We start from the raw sequence: 14,106 nt of genomic DNA, 5'->3' as shown, positions 1-14,106 counted from the left end.
TCGTTGGGGGTCCCTGTGGCAGGACATTGCTGGATGTCCCTCTATGACAGGGCATCACTGGGGGTCCCTCTGTGGCAGGACATCACTGAGGGTCCCTCTATGACAGGGCATCACTGGGGTCCCTCTGTGGCAGGACATCACTGGGGGTCCCTCTATGACAGGGCATCGCTGGGGGTCCCTCTATGACAGGGCATCGCTGGGGGTCCCTCTGTGGCAGGACATCACTGGGGGTCCCTCTATGACAGGGCATCGCTGGGGGTCCCTCTGTGGCAGGACATCACTGAGGGTCCCTCTATGACAGGGCATCGCTGGGGTCCCTCCGTGGCAGGACATCACTGGGGGTCCCTCTATGACAGGGCATCGTTGGGGGTCCCTGTATGACAGGGCATCGTTGGGGGTCCCTCTGTGGCAGGACATCACTGGGGGTCCCTCTATGACAGGGCATCACTGGGGGTCCCTCCGTGGCAGGACATTACTGGGGATCCCTCTATGACAGGGCATCGCCAGGGTCCCTCCATGGCAGGACATCGCTGGAGGTCCCTCTATGACAGGGCATCGCTGGGGGTCCCTCCATGGCAGGACATCGCTGGGGGTCCCTCTATGACAGGGCATCACTGGGGGTCCCTCCGTGGCAGGACATTACTGGGGATCCCTCTATGACAGGGCATCACCAGGGGTCCCTCCGTGGCAGGACATCGCTGGGGGGTCCCTCTATGACAGGGCATCGCTGGGGGTCCCTCTGTGGCAGGACATCACCGAGGGTCCCTCTATGACAGGGCATCGCTGGGGTCCCTCTGTGGCAGGACATCACTGGGGGTCCCTCTATGACAGGGCATCATTGGGGGTCCCTCTGTGGCAGGACATTGCTGGATGTCCCTCTATGACAGGGCATCGCTGGGGGTCCCTCTATGACAGGGCATCGCTGGGGGTCCCTCTGTGGCAGGACATCACTGAGGGTCCCTCTATGACAGGGCATCGCTGGGGTCCCTCCGTGGCAGGACATCACTGGGGGTCCCTCTATGACAGGGCATCGCTGGGGGTCCCTCTATGACAGGGCATCGTTGGGGCTCCCTCTGTGGCAGGACATCACTGGGGGTCCCTCTATGACAGGGCATCACTGGGGGTCCCTCCGTGACAGGACATTACTGGGGATCCCTCTATGACAGGGCATCACCAGGGGTCCCTCCGTGGCAGGACATCGCTGGGGGGTCCCTCTATGACAGGGCATCGCTGGGGGTCCCTCTGTGGCAGGACATCACTGGGGGTCCCTCTATGACAGGGCATCACTGGGGGTCCCTCCGTGGCAGGACATTACTGGGGATCCCTCTATGACAGGGCATCACCAGGGGTCCCTCCGTGGCAGGACATCGCTGGGGGGTCCCTCTATGACAGGGCATCGCTGGGGGTCCCTCTGTGGCAGGACATCACCGGGGGTCCCTCTATGACAGGGCATCGCTGGGGTCCCTCTGTGGCAGGACATCACTGGGGGTCCCTCTATGACAGGGCATCGTTGGGGGTCCCTCTATGGCAGGACATTGCTGGATGTCCCTCTATGACAGGGCATCGCTGGGGGTCCCTCTATGACAGGGCATCGCTGGGGGTCCCTCTGTGGCAGGACATCACTGAGGGTCCCTCTATGACAGGGCATCGCTGGGGTCCCTCCGTGGCAGGACATCACTGGGGGTCCCTCTATGACAGGGCATCGCTGGGGGTCCCTCTATGACAGGGCATCGTTGGGGGTCCCTCTGTGGCAGGACATCACTGGGGGTCCTTCTATGACAGGGCATCACTGGGGGGTCCCTCCATGGCAGGACATTACTGGGGATCCCTCTATGACAGGGCATCGCCAGGGGTCCCTCTGTGGCAGGACATCGCTGGAGGTCCCTCTATGACAGGGCATCACTGGGGGTCCCTCCATGGCAGGACATCGCTGGGGGTCCCTCCGTGGCAGGACATCGCTGGGGGTCCCTCCGTGGCAGGACATCGCTGGAGGTCCCTCTATGACAGGGCATCGTTGGGGGTCCCTCCGTGGCAGGACATCACTGGGGGTCCCTCTATGACAGGGCATCACTGGGGTCCCTCTGTGGCAGGACATCACTGGGGGTCCCTCTATGACAGGGCATCGCCAGGGGTCCCTCTGTGGCAGGACATCGCTGGAGGTCCCTCTATGACAGGGCATCACTGGGGGTCCCTCCATGGCAGGACATCGCTGGGGGTCCCTCTGTGGCAGGACATCACCGGGGGTCCCTCTATGACAGGGCATCGCTGGGGTCCCTCTGTGGCAGGACATCACTGGGGGTCCCTCTATGACAGGGCATCGTTGGGGGTCCCTCTATGGCAGGACATTGCTGGATGTCCCTCTATGACAGGGCATCGCTGGGGGTCCCTCTATGACAGGGCATCGCTGGGGGTCCCTCTGTGGCAGGACATCACTGAGGGTCCCTCTATGACAGGGCATCGCTGGGGTCCCTCCGTGGCAGGACATCACTGGGGGTCCCTCTATGACAGGGCATCGCTGGGGGTCCCTCTATGACAGGGCATCGTTGGGGGTCCCTCTGTGGCAGGACATCACTGGGGGTCCCTCTATGACAGGGCATCACTGGGGGGTCCCTCCATGGCAGGACATTACTGGGGATCCCTCTATGACAGGGCATCGCCAGGGGTCCCTCTGTGGCAGGACATCGCTGGAGGTCCCTCTATGACAGGGCATCACTGGGGGTCCCTCCATGGCAGGACATCGCTGGGGGTCCCTCCGTGGCAGGACATCGCTGGGGGTCCCTCCGTGGCAGGACATCGCTGGAGGTCCCTCTATGACAGGGCATCGTTGGGGGTCCCTCCGTGGCAGGACATCGCTGGAGGTCCCTCTATGACAGGGCATCACTGGGGGTCCCTCCGTGGCAGGACATCGCTGGGGGTCCCTCTATGACAGGGCATCACTGGGGGTCCCTCCATGGCAGGACATTACTGGGGATCCCTCTATGACAGGGCATCGCCGGGGTCCCTCCGTGGCAGGACATCACTGGGGGTCCCTCTATGACAGGGCATCGCTGGGGGTCCCTCTATGACAGGGCATCGTTGGGGGTCCCTCTGTGGCAGGACATCACTGGGGGTCCCTCTATGACAGGGCATCACTGGGGGGTCCCTCCATGGCAGGACATTACTGGGGATCCCTCTATGACAGGGCATCGCTGGGGGTCCCTCCGTGGCAGGACATCGCTGGAGGTCCCTCTATGACAGGGCATCACTGGGGGTCCCTCCGTGGCAGGACATCGCTGGGGGTCCCTCTATGACAGGGCATCACTGGGGGTCCCTCCATGGCAGGACATTACTGGGGATCCCTCTATGACAGGGCATCGCCGGGGTCCCTCCGTGGCAGGACATCACTGGGGGTCCCTCTATGACAGGGCATCGCTGGGGGTCCCTCTATGACAGGGCATCGTTGGGGGTCCCTCTGTGGCAGGACATCACTGGGGGTCCCTCTATGACAGGGCATCACTGGGGGGTCCCTCCATGGCAGGACATTACTGGGGATCCCTCTATGACAGGGCATCGCCAGGGGTCCCTCTGTGGCAGGACATCGCTGGAGGTCCCTCTATGACAGGGCATCACTGGGGGTCCCTCCATGGCAGGACATCGCTGGAGGTCCCTCTATGACAGGGCATCGTTGGGGGTCCCTCCGTGGCAGGACATCACTGGGGGTCCCTCCATGGCAGGACATTACTGGGGATCCCTCTATGACAGGGCATCGCCGGGGTCCCTCCGTGGCAGGACATCACTGGGGGTCCCTCTATGACAGGGCATCGCTGGGGGTCCCTCTATGACAGGGCATCGTTGGGGGTCCCTCTGTGGCAGGACATCACTGGGGGTCCCTCTATGACAGGGCATCACTGGGGGGTCCCCCCATGGCAGGACATTACTGGGGATCCCTCTATGACAGGGCATCGCCAGGGGTCCCTCTGTGGCAGGACATCGCTGGAGGTCCCTCTATGACAGGGCATCACTGGGGGTCCCTCCATGGCAGGACATCGCTGGGGGTCCCTCCGTGGCAGGACATCGCTGGGGGTCCCTCCGTGGCAGGACATCGCTGGAGGTCCCTCTATGACAGGGCATCGTTGGGGGTCCCTCCGTGGCAGGACATCACTGGGGGTCCCTCTATGACAGGGCATCGCTGGGGGTCCCTCCGTGGCAGGACATCGCTGGAGGTCCCTCTATGACAGGGCATCGCTGGGGGTCCCTCCGTGGCAGGACATCGCTGGGGGTCCCTCTATGACAGGGCATCACTGGGGGTCCCTCCATGGCAGGACATTACTGGGGATCCCTCTATGACAGGGCATCGCCGGGGTCCCTCCGTGGCAGGACATCACTGGGGGTCCCTCTATGACAGGGCATCGCTGGGGGTCCCTCTATGACAGGGCATCGTTGGGGGTCCCTCTGTGGCAGGACATCACTGGGGGTCCCTCTATGACAGGGCATCACTGGGGGGTCCCTCCATGGCAGGACATTACTGGGGATCCCTCTATGACAGGGCATCGCCAGGGGTCCCTCTGTGGCAGGACATCGCTGGAGGTCCCTCTATGACAGGGCATCACTGGGGGTCCCTCCATGGCAGGACATCGCTGGAGGTCCCTCTATGACAGGGCATCGTTGGGGGTCCCTCCGTGGCAGGACATCACTGGGGGTCCCTCCATGGCAGGACATTACTGGGGATCCCTCTATGACAGGGCATCGCCGGGGTCCCTCCGTGGCAGGACATCACTGGGGGTCCCTCTATGACAGGGCATCGTTGGGGGTCCCTCTGTGGCAGGACATCACTGGGGGTCCCTCTATGACAGGGCATCACTGGGGGGTCCCTCCGTGGCAGGACATTACTGGGGATCCCTCTATGACAGGGCATCGCCGGGGGTCCCTCCGTGGCAGGACATCGCTGGAGGTCCCTCTATGACAGGGCATCGCTGGGGGTCCCTCCATGTCAGGACATCGCTGGGGGTCCCTCTATGACAGGGCATCACTGGGGGTCCCTCTGTGGCAGGACATTGCTGGATGTCCCTCTATGACAGGGCATCACTGGGGGTCCCTCTGTGGCAGGACATCACTGAGGGTCCCTCTATGACAGGGCATCGCTGGGGTCCCTCTGTGGCAGGACATCACTGGGGGTCCCTCTATGACAGGGCATCGCTGGGGGTCCCTCTATGACAGGGCATCGCTGGGGGTCCCTCTGTGGCAGGACATCACCTGGGGTCCCTCTATGACAGGGCATCGTTGGGGGTCCCTCCGTGGCAGGACATCACTGGGGGTCCCTCTATGACAGGGCATCGCTGGGGGTCCCTCCGTGGCAGGACATCACTGGGGGTCCCTCTATGACAGGGCATCGCTGGGGGTCCCTCCGTGGCAGGACATCGCTGGAGGTCCCTCTATGCCAGGGCATCGCTGGGGGTCCCTCCGTGGCAGGACATTACTGGGGATCCCTCTATGACAGGGCATCGCTGGGGGTCCCTCCGTGGCAGGACATCGCTGGAGGTCCCTCTATGACAGGGCATCACTGGGGGTCCCTCCGTGGCAGGACATCGCTGGAGGTCCCTCCAAGACAGGGCATCGCTGGGGGTCCCTCCGTGGCAGGACATCACTGGGGGTCCCTCTATGACAGGGCATCGCTGGGGGTCCCTCCGTGGCAGGACATCACTGGGGGTCCCTCTATGACAGGGCATCGCTGGGGGTCCCTCCGTGGCAGGACATCGCTTGGGGTCCCTCTATGACAGGGCATCACTGGGGGTCCCTCCATGGCAGGACATCGCTGGGGGTCCCTCCGTGGCAGGACATCGCTGGGGGTCCCTCCGTGGCAGGACATCGCTGGAGGTCCCTCTATGACAGGGCATCGCTGGGGGTCCCTCCGTGGCAGGACATCGCTGGGGGTCCCTCCATGGCAGGGCATCGCTGGGGGTCTGTCCAGGGCTCACGGCACACAGTCACTACAGACGCCAGCTCCCCGTGTCAGAGACGTCTCTAAGTCTGCCCTGTGACTCCACCCGTTCTCGAAACCAATACAGGGAAGTGGCTCCCGTTCCTTAGGTGCCTGGTGATGCTCTCCCTGGCCCTGCCCGTGTACCCGTGTTCTCGACCGCTTTGCTGAAATCCCTTCCTCCATCCAGCCCCCTTCTCCCTTCGCCTCGTCCAGAGGAGGGCTGGCGGGCACAGCAGTCGCCTGCTGCTCTGCTGGAGGTGCCTCTCAGTATCACGTGGAGATGCCAGGGAAGCAGCGGTCCGTGGGCTTCTGGAGCTCCGTGAGGACGGCTGAGATACACAGGTTGGAGTCGCTCTCCAGTCAGCGGCTCTCAAAACTACGATCCTGGATGAGACCCCCAGAGAGAGGACAGAAGGCCCTTCAGTGTCGACACTCTAATGGCCCGGCCGCGAGGAGTGTGGGCTGCCCACAGCTCACAGCTGTGTCCCCTCGGGGACTGGCCTGTGGCCACAGGGAGCGCCCTCTTTGGGGAGGAGCCCAAGGCCTGAACTGGCCAAGGCCACACCGGCTGCCAGAACGGCCTCCGCAGCCCGGTCTCCGCACGCTGACCATCCATGACCCCTTCCGTGGACGTCTTCTGTGTGCGACGCCCAAAGTCGGCACTTCCCGGGCCACACCTAACGAGCACTCACAGTGAGTGAGGAGCCCGTGTTTCTAATTAGGACTTTGCAACCACAGCCCTCCCACCCCTGTCCGTGATTATTGTAATTATCTCTCAGGGACGGTTCTGACATCAGCGGCATAGGATCCACAGACTCTCAGCAGTTAAGAATTGACCGATTGGAGCTGCATCCCTCTGCCCTTGTGGTGGCCGCTCCCAGGCACAGACAGGCGACCATCAAAGTGCTGGCAGGACGAGAGGTGGAAAAACAAGCCACAGCCTAGAAAAATGAGTGCCTTTGTTGACCAAAACTCAGCCATAGCAATTTGTCACATACCAAATCGTCATTGTCATGCACAATACATTCCATAAATCGAAATCGCAAAATAGGTATTCAACATCTAAAAAGAAAAACAAGCAATTGATGCAAAGATTGTATGTAAAATCAGATGGCGTAGGGGTGCCTGGTGGCTCAGTCAGTTAAACATCTGACTGGCTCAGCTCATGATCTCACGGTTCGTGAGTTCGAGACCCACATCGGGCTCCCCGCTGTCAGCACAGAGCCTGCTTCGGATCCTCTGTCCCCCTCTCTCTGCTCCTCCCCCACTGATGCCATCTCTCTCTCTCAAAAAGAAATAACCATGAAAATATATATGTATACGTGTGTATACATATGTGTAATCATAATATACATCTAAATATATAAAATCAGATGGCATGTATTTTTGGATCAGCCAAAATAAAAATAATAATGATAATGTAAACAAGTTAGAAGTCACAAGAAAAATACACGGATGTGGTAGAGCAATCTTGGCAGAAATTTAGATCATAAGCTGCCGTAGCATCACCATCAACCAGTTTCCAAGCAAACCTGCTTTCTCGTGTCTCTGCCAAGGAATGACTTCTACTGGCTTGACAGAAGTTAGTGCCGTAGGAGAAAGCAGGGACTCCGAGGACCTCTGCACTGTCCCAAAGAGCTCTCGGGAAGCCTGTGGTCCCAGGAGGGGAGGACGGCGGACTGAGAGAGGACACAGGTAGACAGGCCAGCAGAAGGGCTTAGGAGGAAGCCAGAGGAAACTGTGAACAGAAAGAGTGGTGTCTTCTTAACTGTGACCCTACATGGGGGCGTTTGCCAAAGGGGGAGCCTGGCTGCTGAGTCTGTTCCTGAAAAAAAATAATAATAATTTAAGGGGCACCCGGGCAGCTCAGTGGGTTGTGTGTGCGATTCTTGATTTCAGCTCAGGTCATGATCTTGTGGTCCGTGGGTTCAAGCCCCACATCGGGCCCCGTGCTCACCGCACAGAGCCTGCTTGGGATCCTCTCTCCCCTCTCTCTGCCCCTCCCCTGCTCTCTCTCTCCCCCAAAATAAACAAATAAACTTTGAAATTTTTTTAAATAACAAATAAAATAAAATACAACAAAACAATTTCACGTCTGGCCATGCCGAACAAGCTGTGGCTGTACGGCCACGTCTCCTCGGTTCTGCCACGTGCCGGATGCTGTTGGCAGCATCCGGGCTGGAGGACGGGCTTCTCAGAAGGCCAGGGAGGGGCAGGGCATTCATAGCACGAAGCCATTCTGAATGCGGCGGCCTTGCACTTCTGCCGTGCTCCTTCCTCATCACGGTAAACCTCTGCTCTTGGGTAAGAGCCCGCGTCCCGAGCTCCCATACTGGAAAGACCAAATCTCGTCTGTTGGTGAGTGTAGCTGCATTCAGACACATCAGTAGACACGGGCGCAAGTGAACTCGGAGACTCGCTGCACGTTCTTCAAGAAGGACCTCAACCCCAGGTTCTGCAAACGGGGTCCCAGATCGCGGGACCCGGCGGGGTGTCAGTGACCGACGCCTTTGGGCAAACCCAGAGCCCTGGCCTCGGGGCCACTGTCAGCCCTGGTCTGGTGTCCACGGTGTTTGCCTGTTCCCTCACATGCTGGGAGCACGGCACACTTCAAGAGTGGCCACCACGGTTTAGAAGCCACCCTGAGAATCCCTCTTCCCTCCAAACTAGCAATAAATCAAATATAGCCCTTTGTTCTCTGAAAACTAGCATGTAATCCTGTTCGGTTTTAAATTACTGTGTTACCTTAGTTACCGCCAGTTACAGTGGGGGCAAAAAATGAGGAAATGTTGACAAGAAGATGCCACAGATTCAAAGTCTCTTTAAAAGTGCTCGAGGGGCAGCTGGGTGGCTCAGTCAGTTAAGTGTCTGACTTCGACTCAGGTCGTGATCTCACAGTTTATGGGTTCGAGGCCTGCATCGGGCTCTGTGTTGACAGCTGGGAGCCTGGAGCCTGTTTCAGCTTCTGTGTCTGCCTCTCTCTCTGCCCCTCCCCTGCTCATGCTCTCTCTCTCTCTCTCTCTCTCTCTCTCTCTCTCTCTCAAAAATAAACATTAAAAAAAAAAAAAGTGCTGAAGTCTAGTGCTTAGGCCTGGCCCCTGCCCGTCCAGACTGGTGGCTCCAGGAAGCCATCTTGGGTGTTTGGACGCTTAGCTCTTCACCAGAGGCAGGAGACCTGGTCCACCACAGGTCAGATGGTAAACGGCTTCAGTTCTGCCCACTGGATGGTCCCCGATGCAGCTGCTGTGCCACAAAAATAAGCACAACCGACATGGAGATGAAGGGCACGGTGAGTGCTGATAAAACTTTATTTACAAAGCAGTCTGTGGGCCGATTTGGCCCAAGGGCCACCACGTGCAGCCGCCTGCACGACTGTGTGCAGGGTAGATTATGTTGGACACCGAGGTGGGGCCTTAGCGTGACGGGAGCCCCAAAGCCTGCCTCGTCATCCTGGAATTCACGTGTTTTGTTTATAATGCGTCCCCTCCTTCGCCACCTCGACTGTACCTGAAGTACGCGCAGGTCCCACGCTAGTGCTTCATGAGCGCTCTTGCACGCAACGGGGCTCCCGCCACAGCCGTGTGAGGGACACAGGACGTTCCGTGTCTGTAGAGGACCCCCCCGGCCCGGCCGAGCCAGCTAACCCGGCACAGACCGCCGCCGACCCAGGTGGAGCCGTGCCACCCGCACCGTCTGCCCCACGGCCACTCTCAGCCCACAGCCGACCTCCAGGAGCCAAAGGGTCGTCGGACAACAGAATACAGGGGCAGGGGCACCAAGTGCCGCAGTTATTTTGTGTCTCAGGAAACTGAGAGGGCACGTCTGGTTCTGTTACGGAGGCACAAACATGAGAGCTCCCACTCAACGTGACGGGTTTTGCTTTGATCGGGGTCTTAATAGGAACTATAGTGAGCGCACAGCCCAGTTTAAAGGAAAAAAGGAATCGATGACATTAAACATTTTTTATCTGACTCTCTCTAGCATATCCTTCCCCTCATTAAAAAAGCAAAAGGAAAACGTGAAAGGTTTCCACACGCTGTTCTTGCCCAGGGCTTCACTCGAGCACCTGAAGGGTCTCCGCCTCATCCTCGCACTGAGCCAGCCCCGCGGAGCTCCGCACGGGAGGCTGGGCGTCTCTGCTCAAACACAGCGCAAAAGGGGGGGGCTGGCTCTTCAGTGTCAACCAAGAATTGCTTTAAGAAATGCAGACCCCCACCGGGTGCCTGGGGGGGGGGGGTGGTGCTCAGTCGGTTGACAGTCCAGCTTCAGCTCAGGTCACGATCTCGCGGTCTGGGAGTTCAAGCCCCGCATCAGGCTCTGTGCTGACAGCTCGGAGCCTGGAGCCTGCTTCCGATTCTGTGTCTCCCTCTCTCTGCCCCTCCTCCACTCACACTCTGTCTCTCTCTGTCTCAGAAATAAATAAACATTAAAAAAAAAAAGAAATGCAGACCCCCTAGTTACCTTCATACATCATCCTGTCCTTGCTAGAAGGCACAACACACATATTTAGCCTAATCTTTTTCTTGAAATTCACTAAGTTGTTTGTTTTCCCTGAACCACAGTAGGCATACACAAACCTCCATCTTTATTGTGTGTTTCTTGTAAGGTGACGTGTTGGGGCCTCAGGCCTGGCAGGAGGCGCTGGGCCACTTACCTTCCCAAACATCCATTCGCTTCGCAAATGTGTGAAAGTATAAACATAATTCATAAGAAATTCTTGAGAGTAGAGCACACCTCCTTCTTAAGGAGGTTTGATAACTTTACAAGGAGAGTGTTGTCTAATCACTATGAAACCAGTCCCTGCTGATGTGCCTTGCTTCAAAAAAAAAAAGAAGAAAGAAGAAAGGAGATAGCATCTGTCGTAAGAAAAAGAGAGGAGTGGACGGCCCCCACTCTGGGCAGCACCAGGGTTCCTTATTAACCGTTCTCCCGCCATCACGAAGTAACGTCAGTTCCTCGTGTGGAAAACGGGCCCTCCGCCCCAATCCTCTGACGCCCCGCCTCCGGTCCACGGAGCGGATCCCCACCTTCACACCAACACACTATTTACTCCAGCTGGTATCGCACACGAGAGCTTGCGCAAAACCGCGCTATTAAATTATATTCTCTGAAGATTGGTTGAGTCATTCTTGTCTTGGGTATAAAATATAATCATCCATAAACAGAAGTAGATGACGTTACAGAAATAAGAAAGTAAGTAGCGGATTTTCCCGTGATGCAGAGCGTTACAGCTGGGGTGCGGTGTGCTGGTTCATTAACAGCCGTGGCGTCCCGGCTGAAGGATTTAATAATTGGGCTGGGTGACCCGTGTCTACTCCGGAGGGGTAAGCTTTCCCCTTGTAGAAGAGCAGTGATTGAAGAGTTGAGAACTTGGGGTGGGGGTAAGGACCCATATTAACTTCTCCAGGGACAGCATCCAACACTTCTCCAGTGCCCCCCTCACACAGCCACGGGAGACCCCCCCCCAACGTCCCCACCTAAGACCTTTCCCGAGACAACGATGCCCAACGGAGTAGGCCCCGTCCTCCAAGGCTTTGTTGTTGTGACTTCGAAGGATGACTAGAAATTGGACAAAGGCCCTGAAAAGCAGTAGGTGTCAGACAGGTGCCTGGAGACAAAGGCCAGAAGGGTCTAGAAATGTGTGCCTGGCACTGGCCAGCCGGCTCCCATGGCCACGCCACTGTCCACAGGGATCCGCTCTGCCACGCCACGCTCCGGGATGGCCTGCACGCCAAAATGCACGCGGTGTCCACTCACTTAGTAAAATGCCAGTATTTGCATTTTCCCTTCTAATTTCCCCCTATTTAAGTAATTCGATAGTATTTAATTTACATTTGAGGTTGTAACTTCGGATTCTATCCCTGTGAGGGCAGTTGGGTCCCATACCTTGATATTCCCCCGAACAGAGTTCCTTCCAGCTTCGAGGGATTTTATGGCACCAGTAGGGGACTTTGCACCGCTATGGAACGTGCCACGGCGCGGTCGGGCGGGTCGTGTTTGCGGGTGCACTACTGGACTGCTTTTCCTCGGTGTCGGCTCCACACCTGGAGCTTACGGAGTATTGGCTCCGGCCATGCGGCACCTATCTTGTATCGAGTGCTCGTAACATCCCTTGAACAGCGCGATCTGTTTTCATTTTTATGACGTAATACCGAGTCTTACGCCACAGTGATGACCTTTTAGGCCATATCAGTATCAGAAATTCTACACCCATTTAAACGGAGTCTCCCAGAGGCCAGAAACGGTGACCCCCATCATCTGTGGTCCTGGTGGCTCCGGCGGGAACCAGGGAGTGCTCGCCCTTGACTGAGGGTTGCAGAAGCCAGTCCCCACACTCACAGCATCTGCCGCATTGAGGCTGCGTGACAGCCAGTCCCCCCAGGGCCCCCTCACATCCCCGAGCCCAGAGGACCCTACACGACAACACTTGCCTGTCAAACCATGTGACATTTGCTTTTGTTTCTCCCCAAGGAGGAAACGTCGCGTCTGCACACCGTGCACCCGGGTCGGGAACAGGCATGTGACGGAAAGGGGTGGCCGGGGAGGGGGTGGCCATCCAGGCCTCACCGGGCTCCTTGAGTGACTGACGGGAAGCTGCTGTGCGCCCTGCAGGTGGGGGGCCTGGCCGGGATGTGCCGCCTGCTCCGACGTCTCGGCCATCGGTGTGGCAGGCGATGCCCTCCTCCCTGATCCACCCCAGGCCACGCCTGTGGCTGTGTCTCCATTGGGGGTGAGGGTCGAGGGCCAGCGGCCCCCACATCGAAGGAGGATTAAGCACCATGGAGGGGCCCAGGCGCAGGCAAGGCTAAGCTCATTAGGGCCGGCGAGGGGTGATTAATTTTTTAAATTCGGGCTGCGCGGAGGCCATTGTACATGCATTTGTGTCGTGGCTGCGTGGCCACGGTGCTGGCGGAGATCTCCCCTCACCCCAAACATCTAAATCCTCACATGGAAGTCGCCACACGCATTGATTTCTCCAAGAATCAGCGGGGAAATACACAGACTTCCCTGGCACATGTGAGCGTGTAGAGAAATTTTCTAAGCCTCCTCTTGGGGACGGTGTCCATGGCAACAGCAGGCTCGGCTGGGAAGGAATTCTCAATTAGCACAGACACACGGGCGCTGGGTGTCACATTCCCGTGCACACGCACTCATTTTCACAGGGGTTTTAAGGTATTTTTTATTCTCTGGCATTATGTGATGTTAATATAATTTATTTTTAAACTGCTTATATTTATCATGCACAAGACTTTCACGCTGACTGCAAGCACCTGGAAAACGATCTTGGATGCTCTGACTAGGTAGGGACCACAGTTAGATGTGGTGCGGGGTCAGAGCTCCTGAGATGAGAGACACAGGGAGCCCCACTGTGACTCGGACAAGTGGCTTAGCTGACCCAGGCCTCAGGGCTTTGGGGTTAAATAACTAAATCTCTAAAGTGTGTTTATATAAATATAAAGAAATACAGATGTCTTTACGTGTGTATACACATACACAACTGTATCTGTACATATATACACACACATTTCAACATACATTGTCAAGTGCAAATGCAGAACCGTGAGCCACAGACGACCATCTCTGCGATGAACAGGAGAGAGCGGGAATCTTTCTTGTTCGGCTTTGCGGACAGTCTCTGGGAGGTTCCATGAGCAACCAGGAAGGGCGGGCGTGTGCACAGGAGGGCAGAGAGCCGGGCAGGGTAAATCCCTACCACGTCTGCTTTTGAACCATGTCAACAGCTTACCTACAAAAATTTAACTTAAAAAATAGACTGATGTGTTTCATCAGTGGCTCTCAAACTAAGGAGTAAATGACAATCCTCATAACAGCTTTGAGGTGTTATTCAAGCCTTTACTGACAGCCGACCGGCCAGCATCTTGCACCGACAGGCAAGGTTCCTTAAAGGGGAGGTCCTGGGACTCTGATGTGCATAAATGTCGTTGCAAACAAGTCCTCACGGTGGTGGGGTGAGTGCGGGCTGGTAGGGACTCAGATAAAATACAGTGGGGATAAGGAAGCTTTCTTAGATGCGTGATTTCAGAAAGGGCACAGCCACAGGATGAAGAATGTGAGCTTGATTTGTCTGGCAATCGGAAGGAAGAAACCTAATCACAGATCCCGCCTCTCGAGAAAGGTTATGGCTG

At 57.5% G+C, this 14,106-nt stretch overlaps 1 protein-coding gene across 22 annotated transcripts in view; it reads left to right on the top strand.

Moving 5' to 3' along the window:
* Window positions 1–14,106, top strand: part of MYT1L (myelin transcription factor 1 like) — a 430,813-nt gene that overhangs the window by 184,515 nt on the left and 232,192 nt on the right. The window lies entirely within an intron of this gene.

Source organism: Neofelis nebulosa, chromosome 9, assembly GCF_028018385.1.
Source record: "Neofelis nebulosa isolate mNeoNeb1 chromosome 9, mNeoNeb1.pri, whole genome shotgun sequence".
Taxonomy (NCBI): domain Eukaryota; kingdom Metazoa; phylum Chordata; class Mammalia; order Carnivora; family Felidae; genus Neofelis; species Neofelis nebulosa.
Note: the sequence above shows the minus strand (reverse complement) of the source record. Positions and strands in the feature narration are given on the sequence as shown.